Raw genomic sequence first — 16,243 nt, forward strand, 5'->3', positions numbered from 1 at the left:
TCCCCTGCCTCATTGTTTTGCTATCAATAAAATATACTTTTTATTTTTTAATTTTATTTTTTTGATAATTTCATACATGAGTATACTTTTTTGTAATTTTATAAATGAGTATTTAGATTATTTCTGTCTCCCCTACAATGCCTCCCATCTCCCTTTACCCTCTCTCAAACTCATGAACTCTTCTTTAGCATTGTTATAGTTACATATATATGTATACATGTTTTTACATGTTTCTAGGTCAAGAACTTAGGATTGGTAACCTGTCTCTGGGAAAAACTGAATCTCCCTCCCTTAGAATTCATTGATTGTGATTGCCAATAGGTATTCACCTAGGATTATAGCTTTGTGAAAAATTTCCCCATCGATATTTACATGTCAACTAGTATAGGCTTATGTCACTCTTGTTCAGGCAACTATATTGTTGGGAATTCATAGGTGCAACATCGGTCCAAATTAAAGTTGATGATATAGCCCATAATAAATGTGTGGTTAATGCCAGCTCCCTACTTCCTCCCAATATAGGTGTCTTTGTTTGACCTTCCTAAAATAATTAGTTATTCTTCATGTGACTGAAGGATAGAAAAGACTAATTAGTTAAGTCAGAAAACTATTAAAAACACAGAAATTTAGATTTCACATATAAGACATATTATCAAGTTTAGGATTACAAAACTGAAGTTTCTATCCATCCCAGTCATGATACTGCCACTTTTTAAGGTGACTTATTCTTCCTACAGTGACCTGTTCACTCTAAATGTCTACTCCGATAAGATTATTAAAGTGTATCTTTTATTAGAGTGCCATGACTTGATATAGAAAATACTGGAACATAGCATGCAATTTACCTTCTCAGAAAAATAAATTGGCTGGAAAAATAGTGGGGAGAAATCTGAGCTCAGCAGGGAATCGAAGGCTTTTCACAACTGCGTGGCCAGCAGGGCTGAGGTGGACTACAAAAGAGTTGGGGTTAGTAGCCATCAGTGAAGGATCCTCATAGTGGAAGAAAAATGCACTCTTGCGCATTTCTCCTCCATGAACTGCAGAGGGCATGGGAAGGACAGAGAAGACCTGGCTTATAATCCTTTACATTAAAACTTATAACTGAAAATGCACCCCGAAGCTCTGCTACCAACACTTGATGTTTCAGTGGAATTTGTGTAAGTGGAGAGGATGCTGGCTCATTTCTATCAGGCGTGCTGAGTAGAATTACTGCATTGCTCAAGGACTGTTCTGTAGGACAATTAAACACAAAGACCTCTGCAAGTACAAGAGGGATTTGTTTTATTAAGAATATCACTGAAGTGGGAACATTAAATCCCACACTCATCAGATATGACAATAGCAAAGTGTTTCTCCTCCTTATGTAACCCATCATCAACGTAACAAAGCCATGCATACTCAGCTGACATTACATGGAGTTTTGTGAAATGGTTGTCAGTACATATTTATGGTTTTTCAACACCTTCTTTCATCACAATCTAGTGTAGTGTTTTCTGAATTCAGTAACAGTGGGAGTAAGTTGGCTTCCTGTTTTGATGATCTTATGAGAATTGTTCCTATTAAAAAAACATTTGAGGTCAGCCTGGTTTACAAAGGGAGTCCAGGACAGCCAAGGCTGTCTCAAACAACAACATTAACAACAACAACAACAACAAGTAAGCAAGGAAATTTGCCACTGTGTGATATGTAGAGGGCTTTCCACTGGGGCTGGCAGTACTGTGAAGTTGGCTCGGTATGCTCTTGTGATGATTATGTCAACTGGCGAGTACAGAGCTATCCCACAAGTTGTGGGAAATAAGTTATTCTATTTTAGGTGCAGTAATACTCAACAGGGAGTCTAAAGGCAGGAATATCCTGTTGGTTTTTGTGGAGCTGCGTTTCCACCCTGTTAGATCTGATTTGCAAAGTCACCTGAAAGAGACATTGAATTTGGTAGGAACTGTGAGAAAAAGTGGGCACTAGCAGACCCTTGACCCCAGTAACTTGACTGTGGGATGGAGTCAGTTGCGTTTGTAACTAGATGGACTGACTTAAGCCTTTGGCAAAAGGCGAAATCGTACTCAGCAAAGATCACTGGGGATTTGGTTTCAAAAGCTTCTTGATACAGAGGCACTTTTAAGACCCTTTGAGGCACGCTCGTCAGCTTATTACTGGGGTGAGACGTGAAAGTGACCCTGTGCATGAGTGACAGCACGTACAAAGAAGAGCATACCAGGAGCAGCTCCAAGCTCGCCATTGAAAGTGTTGCCTTCCAACTGACAAAAAAGAAATTCAGGAGTAAACGGCATTCACAGGCTGTCTCCCTCACTTCTAAGACTGATAACAGGGTTCTGAGGGTTCCTCGCCCATCCTCCACCACTGCTTAGTTCAGTGGGCGGAGTTACTAAATTAGGGACAACATTCTAACCAGAAATCGATGCAGTGTATCTTAAAGACCTCAAATGCCTGATGAAGAAGGAAGGATTAATTAACAGATCAATCAGAAAGCTGCTTATTTAGGAATAAACAAGAAGAGTTTGGTGTGGACCTGAGTTTAGTACTGGGATATTTATGTACTAATGTGCTTCAGTGTGGTCCTGATAATGCCATCAATAGGCACAGCCGTTCTCTCCATATGGAAGAGTGTGGCAGGCCAACTCAGCTGTTATGACTTAAATATGAACTGTCTCACACAGTTTGGTGTGAACACATGGACTCTAGTTGGTGGTCCTACACTTCAAAGTATTTGGCACCTGTGAGATGGGGCCTGGTTAGAGATGTTAATGATCCCTGGAACAACGGGTTTGAAGGTTTTCGTCTCCATTTTAACTAGTTTTTCTCTGCTTCTTGGATGTTACCACCACGGGCTGAGCAATTGTATTCTACATTTTTCAACTGTGATCTGCCTCACACAGCCCAGAGATAAAGATACCAGCTCAGCAGCGTAGGCCGAAACCCCTCAGTCTAGCACCCCAAATAAAGTTCCTGTAAGCTGAGTTACTGAAGTTTTGTCGGAACAGTGGTAACTCTTTCCCATGCACCTGCAAGGCCATTTGTATTAACCTGATTTATCTCTTACACAGCTGGAAAAGCTTTGTTCCCGGAAGACATGTACTGAAGTCAAATATATTGTTAAATGAGTTGTTTACTTCATCACTCCCCAGAGCAGTGGAAAAATAAAAAAAACTGGGCAAATGAATTATTAACCACTCTTAAAAGGAACAAGATGTCTACAGGGATTAGAAACCCTCTAATATATTTCTGAGAATCTGGAAAGCCAAATGAGTACAAAAATGCTGAGCAGCACACAGGGTCAGCAAGGATTTGAAAAGGTCCTGATTTCTTATCTCTGTGTAATCTTATCACCATAGGCATTATGAAGAGACACTTAAGTCTCAGATTTAAACCCCTTGGCTGTTGGCTAAAGGTAAACATCTCCATTTGTATTCAGGCCCCTTCAACGATGGGAAGAGATTTTTTTTTTGTCCCTGGGAATTTAAAAAAGTCTGCATCCAATCAACTGACCGCTAAATCACAGATTTTGAAGGCCACACACAAAGGCTATAGATTTCATAAATACACTTGTGAATCCAAACAGGAAACATAACATACAGCAGCAGCAATAGTTCTTGAAGGGAAGAATCTGCTTTCATGGAGCAGAAGGCATCTTGTACCTTAATGGGTGACTCTTGGTTGATAAGATATTCATGTATGGTCATAAGAAACACTGGTTTGCCCATAGAAGAGGAAGGAAGGATTTGTAGGAGCCAGAAGGGCCAAAGACACTACATAACCACAGCTCACAGACTCAACTAAGCAGGACTCACAGGGGCTCACAGAGCTGAAGCAACGAACATGGGGGGCTGAGTAGGGGGGTGTCGCTGACTCTTTTTCTTGGGACCTATTTCCTCCTATTGATTTGCCTTGTCCAGGATGGTTGTGAGGGTTTGTGCCCAGTTTTATTATATCTTGTTAGGCCATGTTGGGTGGATTTCCCAGGGTAGGACGGTATGCTCTCTCTTTTTTTCTTTAAGGGAAATGGAGAAGGAGTTGATCTGGGGAAAGCAGTGGTTGAGAAGGGACTAGGAGGAGTGGAGGGAGTAGAAACTGCTATAGTAATATGATATATGAGAAAAGAATAAAGTTTAAAAATATTTGTAGTTTTCTTGTTACACTTTGTCTGGTTTTGGTGTGAGGGTAATATCGGCTTCATGGGATGTGCTGAGAAATCTCTCATTCTCTTCTACAGCTTGGGAGAATTTTTAATAAATTTCACTTCTAAGTATATACCTAGAAAGTGTAAGATATATGCAGTGCAAAAACTCATACACAATTTTCTTAGAACTTCTATTTATAGTAAGACAAAATGCACTACAAAGGCCATCAACTGATTCATGTCTTGTTTATTTATTTATTTATTTATTGTGTGTGTGTGTGTGTGTGTGTGTGTGTGTGTGTGTGTGTGTGTACGTACTTAACACAAGCTGTAGTAGTGTGAGAAGAGGAAACTACATTTGAGAAAATTCCTCCATAAGACTGGCCTATAGGCAATTAGCGATTATTTTAATTACTGACCGGTGTGCAATGGAAGGGTCCAGCACATTGTGGGCAGTGCCACACTTGGCAGAAGGCTTTTGATAATATAAGAAAGAAGCCTGAACCAGCACTGAGGAGCAAGTCAGAAAAATGCATTGCTCCATGGCCTCCGCTTCAGTTCCTGACTCCAGGTCCCTGCCCTAAGTCCCCTTCATGATGATTAGCTACAAAATGAAATAGACCCTTTCCTTCCCAGGGTGCTTTTAGTCATGGTGCTTAATCACCACAATAGAAGCTGTAACTAAGACAGTCCATAAATAATATATATTATAATAAAACATATATTCATTAATAAAGATAATTAACAATCTTAATGTATTGACAGACACTGGGAGCACTGTGGAAGAGTCAAGTAATACTTTCTTGTTGTAAGAATTGTTATTCATCTTTGGTAGAACATGGGTGATGTTATCTGATTTATGTGGAAAGTCCAAGATAAGCACATTTACTTGGAAAGAAAAATGATTGGTGTTCAGGGAATGTAGGAGGAAATTCTGGTGTGCAGGTAGCATATTCTGGTGATGAAAAACACTGATAATTTATTAAAATTTATTAATTATACTTAAAATGCTGAGTGTTATGCATATGAATAATATCTGAGTCAAATATAAAACATTTTTATCTCACTGAAATGTTTAATGAAATGCCTCGAGCTTGCTGAAGCACCAGAAAAGGTGTGCCTTACTCCTCCTTGTGTGATTTTTATTTTTCCCCTGGAGGCATTTCTTAATTTGATGAAAATTTTGTGAATAAAGCATAATGAAGAGAAACCACCTAATTTTTTAATACAGAAAATACTTTCTAAATTTGCCTTAACTACTTCCAGGTGCCTGATTATTTATGCACTTCTCTGCTCCTACTTAATATTTATTTTATTATAGTGATATAGGAGAACCCAAACACAGTGTACTACATTTTTACCATGATATGTCGTATCCATCAAATTATAAGTACATAAACAAAGTATCATATAATACAATTTTTTTATCCATAAAGGTAATTTAATTTCTTAACCATTCTGAAACATGTATAGATGCTGAGATCAGCACCTAACATTGTATACTCTGGTCTTGATGGTCTTGTCCATCATGGCTACCCTTTCTGTTTCCATGTGACTGTAAGTATAAAATGGTTGCCAAACTTTCTCCCACTATCTAATAAATGAACTCCAGAGTCTAATAGCATCCAAGTCTCCGTTACTCATCCTCTACTGAGGCACCTCCAGGCTTGCTTTTTTGTTCCTTTGAAGACACAGTCTTACTATGCAGCTAGCACCTTAAGTGCATGTGTGTCCTTCCGTTTCCTGAGCAAACAGTTAAGGTTTGCACCAGCACATGCTCCTCTAACAGTCATCTAGGGGGTTCCCTACATCGTGTCCACGGTGCAGCATGGGAGACGTGTGAGGCACTGGGGCTGTGAAATAAATGACTTCTCATTTTCAGGCACCAACTTCTTTTTCTGTCTATTAATAGGTAATGAGCTTCCACAGGGCTGCAAACACCAAACCATCATTTGGTTGGACTACATTCTCGTTAGGAGTTCAGGCAAAATTTGGCTGGGTGAATCTTTCATTCCAGACGTCAATTAAGAGTATTTTGTATACATTTCTGGACTGTCTAGTGAGGATTTGAGCGGCTCTCTGGAATCCCATGTCTGCTCATTTGCTAACTTGGGCTTCCTCAGAAGATTCTTTAACAAAGTGAACAATATACATTGCCGAGCTTAAAACAAAACCCTTAATATAGTTTTCTTAAGTGATTTAATAAACCCATTTTATCAATCCTAATACTATTTACAAGAAGATTACAGGAAAAAAAACATATTTAAGGACTAAGAATCATATACATCTGTGAATGTTGTGAAACAAATTTTACTTAGGGAGATGAACAGGTTTGTGAACTACTAACCACAGATTTTTTTAATGTAAATATATATAATATAAATAATATAAATAATGACATATAATTTAATTATACATTTATACTCTTAATATAGATATTAATATAGATATCTTAGTATATTATATATCATTATTTTATGCTCACATCTTCACATAGATCCAAAACTTCCTAAAATGAACTTCTCCACCTCATTTTAGAACTTTTCTACCTTCAAGATAGAGCACATTGTGTGTCCTATTCTACGTATGCATGTGACACAGAAGGGACTAATCCCAGAAAAAAAATCCACATATTCATCCCAGTTCAAGGGTCTAGAACAAATATTCTTAAAGATTGTGTGTGTGTGTGTGTGTGTGTGTGTGTGTGTGTGTGTGTGTGTGTGTGTGAAAAGCCAAAAGAAGGTATTGGATTCCTTGGAACTTGGATACAGGCAATTATGAGCCTCCTGACTTGGGTGATGGGAGCAAACTGTAGCCCCCTGTAGAGTCAGCAAACACTTACTAATGAGGTATCCATCCCACCTCAGATGTTTCTTTCAGACTAAGCAACCGTTATGGCAGCAGTTCTCAACCTGTGGGTCACAACCCAGTTAACAAACCCTCTGTCTCCAAAAATACTTACAATTCATAACAGTAGCAAAATTATAGTTATGAAGTAGCAATGGTTGGGGTCACCACAAGATGATGAACTATATTAAAGCTTCACAGCATTAGGAAGACTGCTGCTTTACGGCAAAACAAAAACAAACAAACAAAAAACAATTGACAAAACATGTACACTCCATTTCATACCAACTTTGAATACTAGTTATTTTTTGTTATAAATACTCTAACATAAAACATTTTAGTACAATTCATTTAACAATTTAACATTGTATATTGTAATTTTGGTACAAAAGAAAACTTTATGTCATCATTTTGAAAAAGGTCACTTGTCTTACAAGTTGACTTTCTATTGTTTGAGCATTTTGTTATTTTCAAAAATTGTCAAATTTGACCTTTTGCTCACAGGTAGCTTTTGGCCTCTTGCTGCTACAAGTTCACTAAATACTCGCTACTAAAAATATATTTGAATCATGTTGAAGAAAGTTGTATACTTAGGGAAATGTAGCAGTGTGAATATATGCTATATATTTATAAATATATAATAATGTAATTATTTTATCATACTTAATATTTTATTATAATAGTATAATTATATCATCACAAATAAATGTTATAGTAATTACAATTAATATTTTATAACAATTTAATAATATGATAAATAGATTATTATAAATACTTTATTATAATAATATAATATTTATATGTTATATATTTGTGTATTATATATCAGTATACAACATAATAAAGTCAGAAATTTTTATAACATGCTACTGTCTAACTGGCTTCTAGATGGAAGAAAGTTTTAAAACAGAACTTACTAGATGTTTCTTCCTCACCTTTGCTTGTGTTCATAATTCTTTGGGTTTGTGGGCGTATGTGTTGATTAGATGCTTTGGTATCCGTGGTATAAGAGAATTTGCATGTGTGCACTCACAAGCATACAAGTCTTCTAAAAAGTATAGATGGACATATTTCACAAATTGCAATTTTCATAAAAGAGAAATAAATCAGTGTTAAGCACCCTTAGGAGCTGGGTACCAGTTGGGAGATTTGATGGATAAAACATGGGTAAATAATTTCTTGAGCAATGGAAAATTATCTTCGAAACTGACAAGGAAAATATTCACCTCTTTGTCAATATATGGCTTATTAATATGTTCATTGCTAGATACATGTTTTGTGCTAGAATTTATCTTGTTAGGATTGCATGCCATCTCCTTTGAGGAACAAAACTTTAGTTCAAAGTCGTAATGTCCTCTGTCATTTTCAGAGTTGATTTTTCTCTCTACAAAAATATTTTAAGAAAAATTGTCGAATTTCAAGACTAACTACTTTGAATGCTGATGGGTGTCATTAAACTATTAGTACTTACATAATGCTAATAACTAGATAAAATGCTCATCTAAATAATTGATATTGGTGCAGGACCATTTAATAATTTCAAGGTTTTCAATGTAAACTGTCAACCGGTCTTGGTAACTTACCGCTTCTTATCAACTCCTGTCACCTCTCAGATAAATGTCACCAACTTTGCTAACCTGTTGTAAAGGAGCAAAGCAGACAAGACAAGCAACTCATTCCAGGCACCGAAGCAGAGATGTGGCCGAGAACAAAAGGGCTGCAGGAACTCTTCATGGAATTTTCAAAACATCAAAAAAAAATTAAACTATTAAGGAAATGTCTCTAATTAGGCAAAATGAAAACAACTTTCAGTTATGCTGTTCAGGCAGTAAACTGTCTCAGTCATTTTTTCAGTTTGGAAGCTGCTAACCTTCACTTCAGATTGGTTCACTCAGGTATTTAAGTTTTATCCCTTCTCAAGTCTCAGATGGGGTCGAACACCAAATAGTTTAGTCTTACAATTAAGCTTAGTTGGTTAGGGGTTATGATATTTTTAGATCAAGATAGATGTTCTAAGTTAATAGAGATGAGCTATGATAGATATTGATTTTCATTCAGAAATTTAGACCCGACAAGATAGGAAAGATGTTTACTTCAAGTTTGCCTAATACAAATAGCCAAATCACTTATAATACTCCTGATCGTCTCGTGGTTCTTTCTGCTGTATGTAGATTATTTTACCCATGTGTAATAACATAAATGTATATGTTAAAAAAGAAATGTAATAAAAAATAATAATAGTGGAAAAATATCTGCTGAAGCTGCTGTGTGAGAGCTATACTCAAGATGATAAAATAGTTCTCCGTTCCTTTAGGACATACCCTTCTCTTCCTCACAGAAGGTGATGTCCCCCCCAATTGTCCTTCAGCTGCATCTGAACAGGGGTGTAGGCTCTCTGCTTGCATTGCCCTTGCTCGCTGCATCAGTTTGTTCAGGCACCCAGGTGTCCAGTTCCTCCTGCCTTGATAGTTTCCCTGTGGGGGCTCCTGACCCTTCCAGATCCTTCCATGCCCCAACTCTTCCATACAGCTCTCAGCGCTCTGTCCACTTATAAGTGAGTATATACCATGCATTTGTCTTTCTGGGTCAGGGTTATAGGCTGTGGCCAGATGGTGGGAGAAGAGGGCCACCCTGTCAGAGGTCTAGGGGAGGGGAATAGGGCAGAAGAGGGAGGGAGAGTGGGAAAGGGAAGTGAGGGGATAACAATTGGGATGTAATGTGAATAAATTAAAATAAATAAAAAATTTAAAAATATGATCACTCAGACTGCACTCTCCATTTCGAATGAAGAGATTGTTCTTTTTCTTTTGTTTTGTTACTTAATGTCAAATTTCAAATTTATCTTCTCTCAGGATAATATTTTGTTTTTGTCATTTACTTTTGAAAAAAAATTTATATTACAACTAAATTGGAATGTGGTTGAGAGCTAATATATGAATGCCAACATTTAATAATGATGAATGAAAAGCTGTCTTCAATGGGAGGAATACAGGAAAACCTTGAACTGATTTTGAATTCATTTTGTTGGTGTTACCTTATTGTTTCCTTATTTAGTTTTATGGATTGAACAAAGGGCACATTCTATGGTAGAACACTACCACTAAATAAATCCCCAGGCCCTCTTGACAATCCTTGGATCTCTTTGAGGTATTGGATGATTTTTGTTCATTTTAATAACTTTTAGAATCCTCTAATGTTTCAATTTGAGATAAATGTTGCAAAATGGAAGAAAATGGGGCATGTGTGTGTGTCATGGACATGTTGAGCAAGGTGGAAGAATCCTTCTGTGACAAGTTGAAGAATCCCTATACATAGACAGTAAGTGTAGAATTTATACTTATAATTGACCACTGCCATTTTCATAATTAGTTTTTAACTGGGAGATTAATTAATTTTGTGAAAAATAAAAAATATTTTTATACTTTGATAAATATTAATATGATTGATGTAGAAATTATATTACACTAGTCTCCAGTGACTATTGATGTTAACCACCAGGAAACTAACTTCAAGTATTATCATTATTAATATTACCAACATTGTCCTACATGCATATATATAAATACTACAGAATTACATGAGCTATAAAAGTCAATGTGTCAAGAGTATTTATCTGCTTATTTCTTTTTGCCAAGAGTTTTGTCATTTATGATACCATAATGTCTTTTTAAAAAGAAATGATCTTAAACTACTATAATGGTTCTATTGTTATGTAATATGGTGTACTTCAATAAAAATAATAAAAAGAAAGTATAATATTATTGCTCTTATATCAGGAACTCAACAAAGGTTGTTGTTTCTATTATCTGTTCTAAGGATGGAAACAACTCCGTGAAGAAGTTACTGGTGTTCATATTTTTATATGATCAAGTTGAAGTTCAGCGGGGTAGGAAATTGCTAAAGATCATGTACAAGCTGAAAGTGGATGCAGGATCTCACTCATTGTATCTTAATGTTCATAAAAATTGGTATATTTTAATTTAATATAAAGTTTGTAGCCACCACACACTTTTAGTTACTGTCAGGGACTCAAGAAGATGTTAAAACTTTAATTTACACAGATAATTTTATCAAATTATGCAAATAAATTTCATTTCATTAGTACAAAGTAGAACTGATTCTACCCATCTCTATATCTATATACACACATATACAAAAACATAGCCTAACATATTTTCAGTTGAAGACAGTTATTTAGATAAGGCTTAACTGTTGCTATTTTAGGTCAAGATAGGTAGATATTGATTAATCAACACCCTAGTCGTACTACAATTATGTATACATTGGTCTCGTCAACATTCAGGAAAAATAAGATGAAAGGATTATGATGTTTTGAAAAGATTTGTTTCTGTTTCACTCACTTGAGTTGAAAGAGGTTGCCAGAGTCCTAACACCTGTTTTTTTGTTCTGGTATATAAAGCAGGGTACTAGTGTGATTAAAGGAAGAAAAGCCATATCATTAGCAACCAAGGAGCCTACGGGGCTCTTATTAAATGTCTCTCATTTCATTTTACCTCTCATTTACGTGTAGCAATGAGGTGTGGAAACTGCTCTTTAGTTGTCGTAAGTATCAGCAAACGGCATCATGTGCATCTCTTTACTACTTAATGGCAGTGGGTGAGATCCACCTGCGTATAAATGGAAAGGGTAATATGTGAAATGGTGTTGTACTCCTGCTCCAGGAAGTGACTCATTAGTTCCTTCACGTCTGGTAACAGTAAGCTCTCCTTCATAAGATCGCTTTCACATGGAAGTGCTTTCCAAGTCATGCATCCTTGCATAAACTGCTCAGTGAAATTTAAATCAGCGCATGAAACATGTTTTATCCTGGTGGTAGCCAGCTTGATCCATGTGCAGTAAAGGCATTAAGTTCTTTTTAAATAGAATACTAAGTTATCACTCAAAATATGAACAAATGCAAATTTCACTGTTGTTTTGAGATAATGTATCCCTATGCTGCCCAGATTGCCCTGAAAAATAAAAAAATCAAGCTATTCTCCTGCCTGAGCAACACAAATACTTGGAACTATAAACACATCCCTTTCAATTTGATTTGCTTTTATTTGGAATAGTTAATGCCCTTCCTTTCCTTCAGTTATATGTATGTATTTAACGAGATAGTGAGGGTATGAGTAATACTCAATCTCCATTGGAAAGATCCTTTAAAGACAATCTAATAATGTCCATTTTCATTTTGTTTGATAATTTTACACACATACTCTCTCTCTCTCTCTCTCTCTCTCTCTCTCTCTCTCTCTCTCTCTCAATGCAATAAAATAAAACCAAACTTTGTCAAGTGTATGTGAGAAAGAGAATTCATTGTAAGACAAATAAAAATAATTTTTAAAGAATTCAATAAACATTTTCTATTATCCCCCACTAAAAATCATTATTATTTCTGCCTAAGGTCCTGCAGTCTCTTCATTATCATAATTTCCATAGATGCTATTAGTTTCTGTTGATTAAAATGTCGAGGGCTACATTAAAAAAAAGTGAAGACAGGCTGGTTGGATGAAGTCCCAGTGAATAAGCTTGGGTGAACTCCCAGTGAATACCCAGGACTCAGGTAAAATCCAAGGAGGCATGGTGTTCACCTGCTATCCCAGTGTTATCCCAGTGTTATAGCTTTAGTGCAAGGTGGATAGACTTAGTCAAAGGAGACCCTGATTTGGTAAATAAAGTGAAAAGCAAAGCAGGAAGACACCTGATATCAACAGTTGATACCCCACCACTCACCCAACACACACAGAGTAACATCATCATAGCAAAACAAATGTTTGGACCATTTTATTTGTAGGGAAAAATGTGGTATGGTAATTTAAAATTTTTCCTGTCATTTGCTCCATAGAATTCTTTCTCTTAATTTTTAATAAGAAATTATATTCAAAATGCCAAAGAGAATTTTTTTCACAAAACTCTTCAGAAATGTGTATCAGCTCTCAGTTCTGTCAAAACACATAGCTGGAGCAAGCTCATTCTTCTTTCAGAAATTGATCATCATAATGGATGTACCACTTCCCTGTTTTCTCAGGAAGAAAAATAAATCTTGGAATTTTTTCCCTTAACTTCTAAAAACTCAAGTGTCGTAAAATACATTATTCGTAAAATTAAAATATGTAACAATTTTTATAAATCTTCTCTCACTGTGTGCAGCATACTATCTATGCTAGGCCAACAATACTAATAATCATACCTTTTATTTCTCACTCTCGTTTACTTCATAGTTTGTCTAAAATTAAATGCTACTTGAGTCATGACTAACTTAAAATTTCAATGTAATGAGATCTAGGCTAACCTAGAAGATGGGCCTCAAAGCACACTGGCAAGAGGATTCTATTGGTTTTGCTGGTTGGTATGGGGCTGTTTACCCACCGTCATTAACACCATTATCTGGTTGGGGCTCTGGCTGTGGTAAGAGGACAGGGGAAGCTGGGCCCAAGGATTATATTCCTCTGCATTCCAGCTGTGGATTCAATAAGAGCTGTTGCCTCAAGCTCCTTCTGCCTTGACATGTCCACTTTGATGAACTAAGTGTACCTTGGGACTCAGAGTCCAGATCATCAGGTGGCTTCCGGGAGGATATTTTATTAGAGCAACAAAAAAAGTGAAGAGTACAGAATATTCTATTGTTATATTAATAGAACTTTTGAAGATCATTTATAAAATGCACTAACATGCATCCTGTTCATAGAAATTCTTTATTAGGGTATGTTATTGTAAACATTTTCATTTGTATCAAAATTAAGAATCCCCTTTATAATATTTGTCTTCCCTCTTCTCCATGTAACCACAGTCACACATTTGGTTTTTTACTTTGTCTATACTATAATATCTCTGTTTCAAATTAAATACAACTTAATTCTGTGTTCCATCAGACACTTACAAAGATTGAAGATATATTTGCTGTCTGGGTATCCATGTGTCATGATGAAAGTGTACAGCATGTGTTAAAGTTCGAATGTAACATGTCACTTACAGGCCTATGTGTTGGAAACTTGTTCCTCAAACTGGTGGACAAAATCATTGGGATTTAATTGGACCATAAAGCATGACTTACTCTGTGGCTCACTCACTGATGGAGTTTTAATGTTATGGTTTTATTTTGTTATCAAATGCTGTACCATTGGGCTGTGCCCCGATATAGCATTATTTTGAATTGGTGGGAACTTCCAGAAGTAAGGACATAATTGGATGGAAATGGGTGTGTTGCTCTTCAGGTTTCTATCTTGTCATAGGCAGAGTCTTGTCCCAACATGCGGGGGTTGGACTAAAGCTCGGGAGGAGATTCACCTGTATGAAAATAAAATACAAGACACAAAGAAGGAGAGCAAGTCTGAAATATTGATCAAGCTCTCAAATTTTATTACTCAGGGAGCAGCTTTTATAAGGCAGAAGGCAGGGAAGCATATTGCTATAGCAACCCAGCTGCAGACTATCCCAAAACACAGGGAATTCCAGGCAGGGTCATGACAACCTGCCACATAGAATATCTTGCTCCATCTTTATCTATCTTTAGTCTAACTGTTAAATCACAACAGGGTTGCTGCATCTCTATCTTTAGTCTAACTGCCGACCCACAACAGGGTCAGCTAATTTCCGGTGAAAGGCAAGCTCTGGGAAAAACAGAGACTTAAAGGTGCAGACTTGGACAAGATGGCTGAACATTGGCCATATGGCCTACCGTCCCCAATAGATTCTGGTTGTTCTTCTGTTTCCTGGCCAAGAGGAAGTAAGATGGTTCTATCACACACATCCAGTGTTAGTGGGTCTCCCACCTCAATCGATGTAAACAAGAGAATCCTCTCTAGATATGCCCAGAAACTCATTGCCCAGGTGGTTCTAAATTCTGCCAACCTCACAGTTAACAGTAAACATCACAAGGATGAAACATATATGCCATCTATTAGATATTTTAGTGTAAAATAAAAACAGAGAAATGATTGTGAAAAGTAAACAAGAGTAAATCATTGATCAAAATTTTACAAATAACCCATTTTAAACAAATTTAAATGGGATTATAATACCGTACTTGCTTCACTGTTTGTCTGGTATATATATATTTAAGTTACCAACAAAGATAAGCTATTTTAAGTCATACCAATTCAGTGATGAAAGGTACAGACTCAAATTCTAAGACTTAGAGATGCATCTGCTTTTATCATTGTAAATTCTCTACAGTAGCAATATAAAAATGCTTCATTGAATATATGCATTGTACTGTATTTGACAAACATTTCTTATTTGTTATTGTGGTTTTAGGCAGTGTGCCTTTATAAATGGCATTGTGATGGGTGAATTCACAGCTAATACTGTGTTGTAATAATTTCCACAGCAGAAATTGTGCAGTAGACATGTAAAATGTCACTGATGATATGTATAGAGCCTGAAGGCAGCCTTGCCAGGCTCAGAGACCTTTATACATTTTGGAATATAGCTTTAAAAAACACTAAAAAAAAATCAGTCATGTGTTTCCTCTGCTTCTTCAAAATCAATTATGATCATTATCTAAATTCTGTTCTTTATCTTTTATAGATAGCTATTACACATGCTTGCATCCTGAAATATTCCTACACACAGTTCAGTTTTCTGTCAATTGCCCACTACTATTCAGAACCTTACAACACACATTTTATTTACTTTCATCAATTAACTACACGATGATTTAAAAATAATAACTCAAATGTAAGAAAACACTTAACGTCATTCAGTATCTTTCTTGAATATTTGCTTACCAATTACCTGACATCTGAAACTAACCAGTACCTTCCATTTTATACCCTTTGCATGAAGATGTTTACTTGTAGAAGTTTAGTAGTACATCTTATTAAGGGCTTTCTGCACTCCAATTAGCGCTTGTTAAAATTTTCCCAAACAATGAGGTTATCTGGACTTCCAGACACAGCAGTAATTACACAAGCCAGAAAATATTAAAAGCCAGAAGTGAATATACTAGGAATGAAGATGAGAAGTGATATACAAACGACTATGGAAATTTATGAGTACGGCTGCTAAGTTTGTGGTGATGGGAAAGTGTGCAGAGCACTAAATGCACCACACAGTTCATTTGATACTAAAAGCAAAGGGAATGGCAGTGCCTTATTTCTGAATGGTGAGTGCAGGAATCATGCGTTGTTTCTCCATTCTCATTCTATAAAAACAAACAAAAACAAACAAACAAACATCCCGTTGCTTACCCAGTGACAGAGCAGTTTCCCAGTATCTTCCCATAAACTTCACTCATCTTTCAATTTGGTACATGAC

The sequence above is a fragment of the Acomys minous genome, assembly GCF_964271855.1.
Source record: "Acomys minous genome assembly, chromosome: 4".
NCBI lineage: Eukaryota > Metazoa > Chordata > Mammalia > Rodentia > Muridae > Acomys > Acomys minous.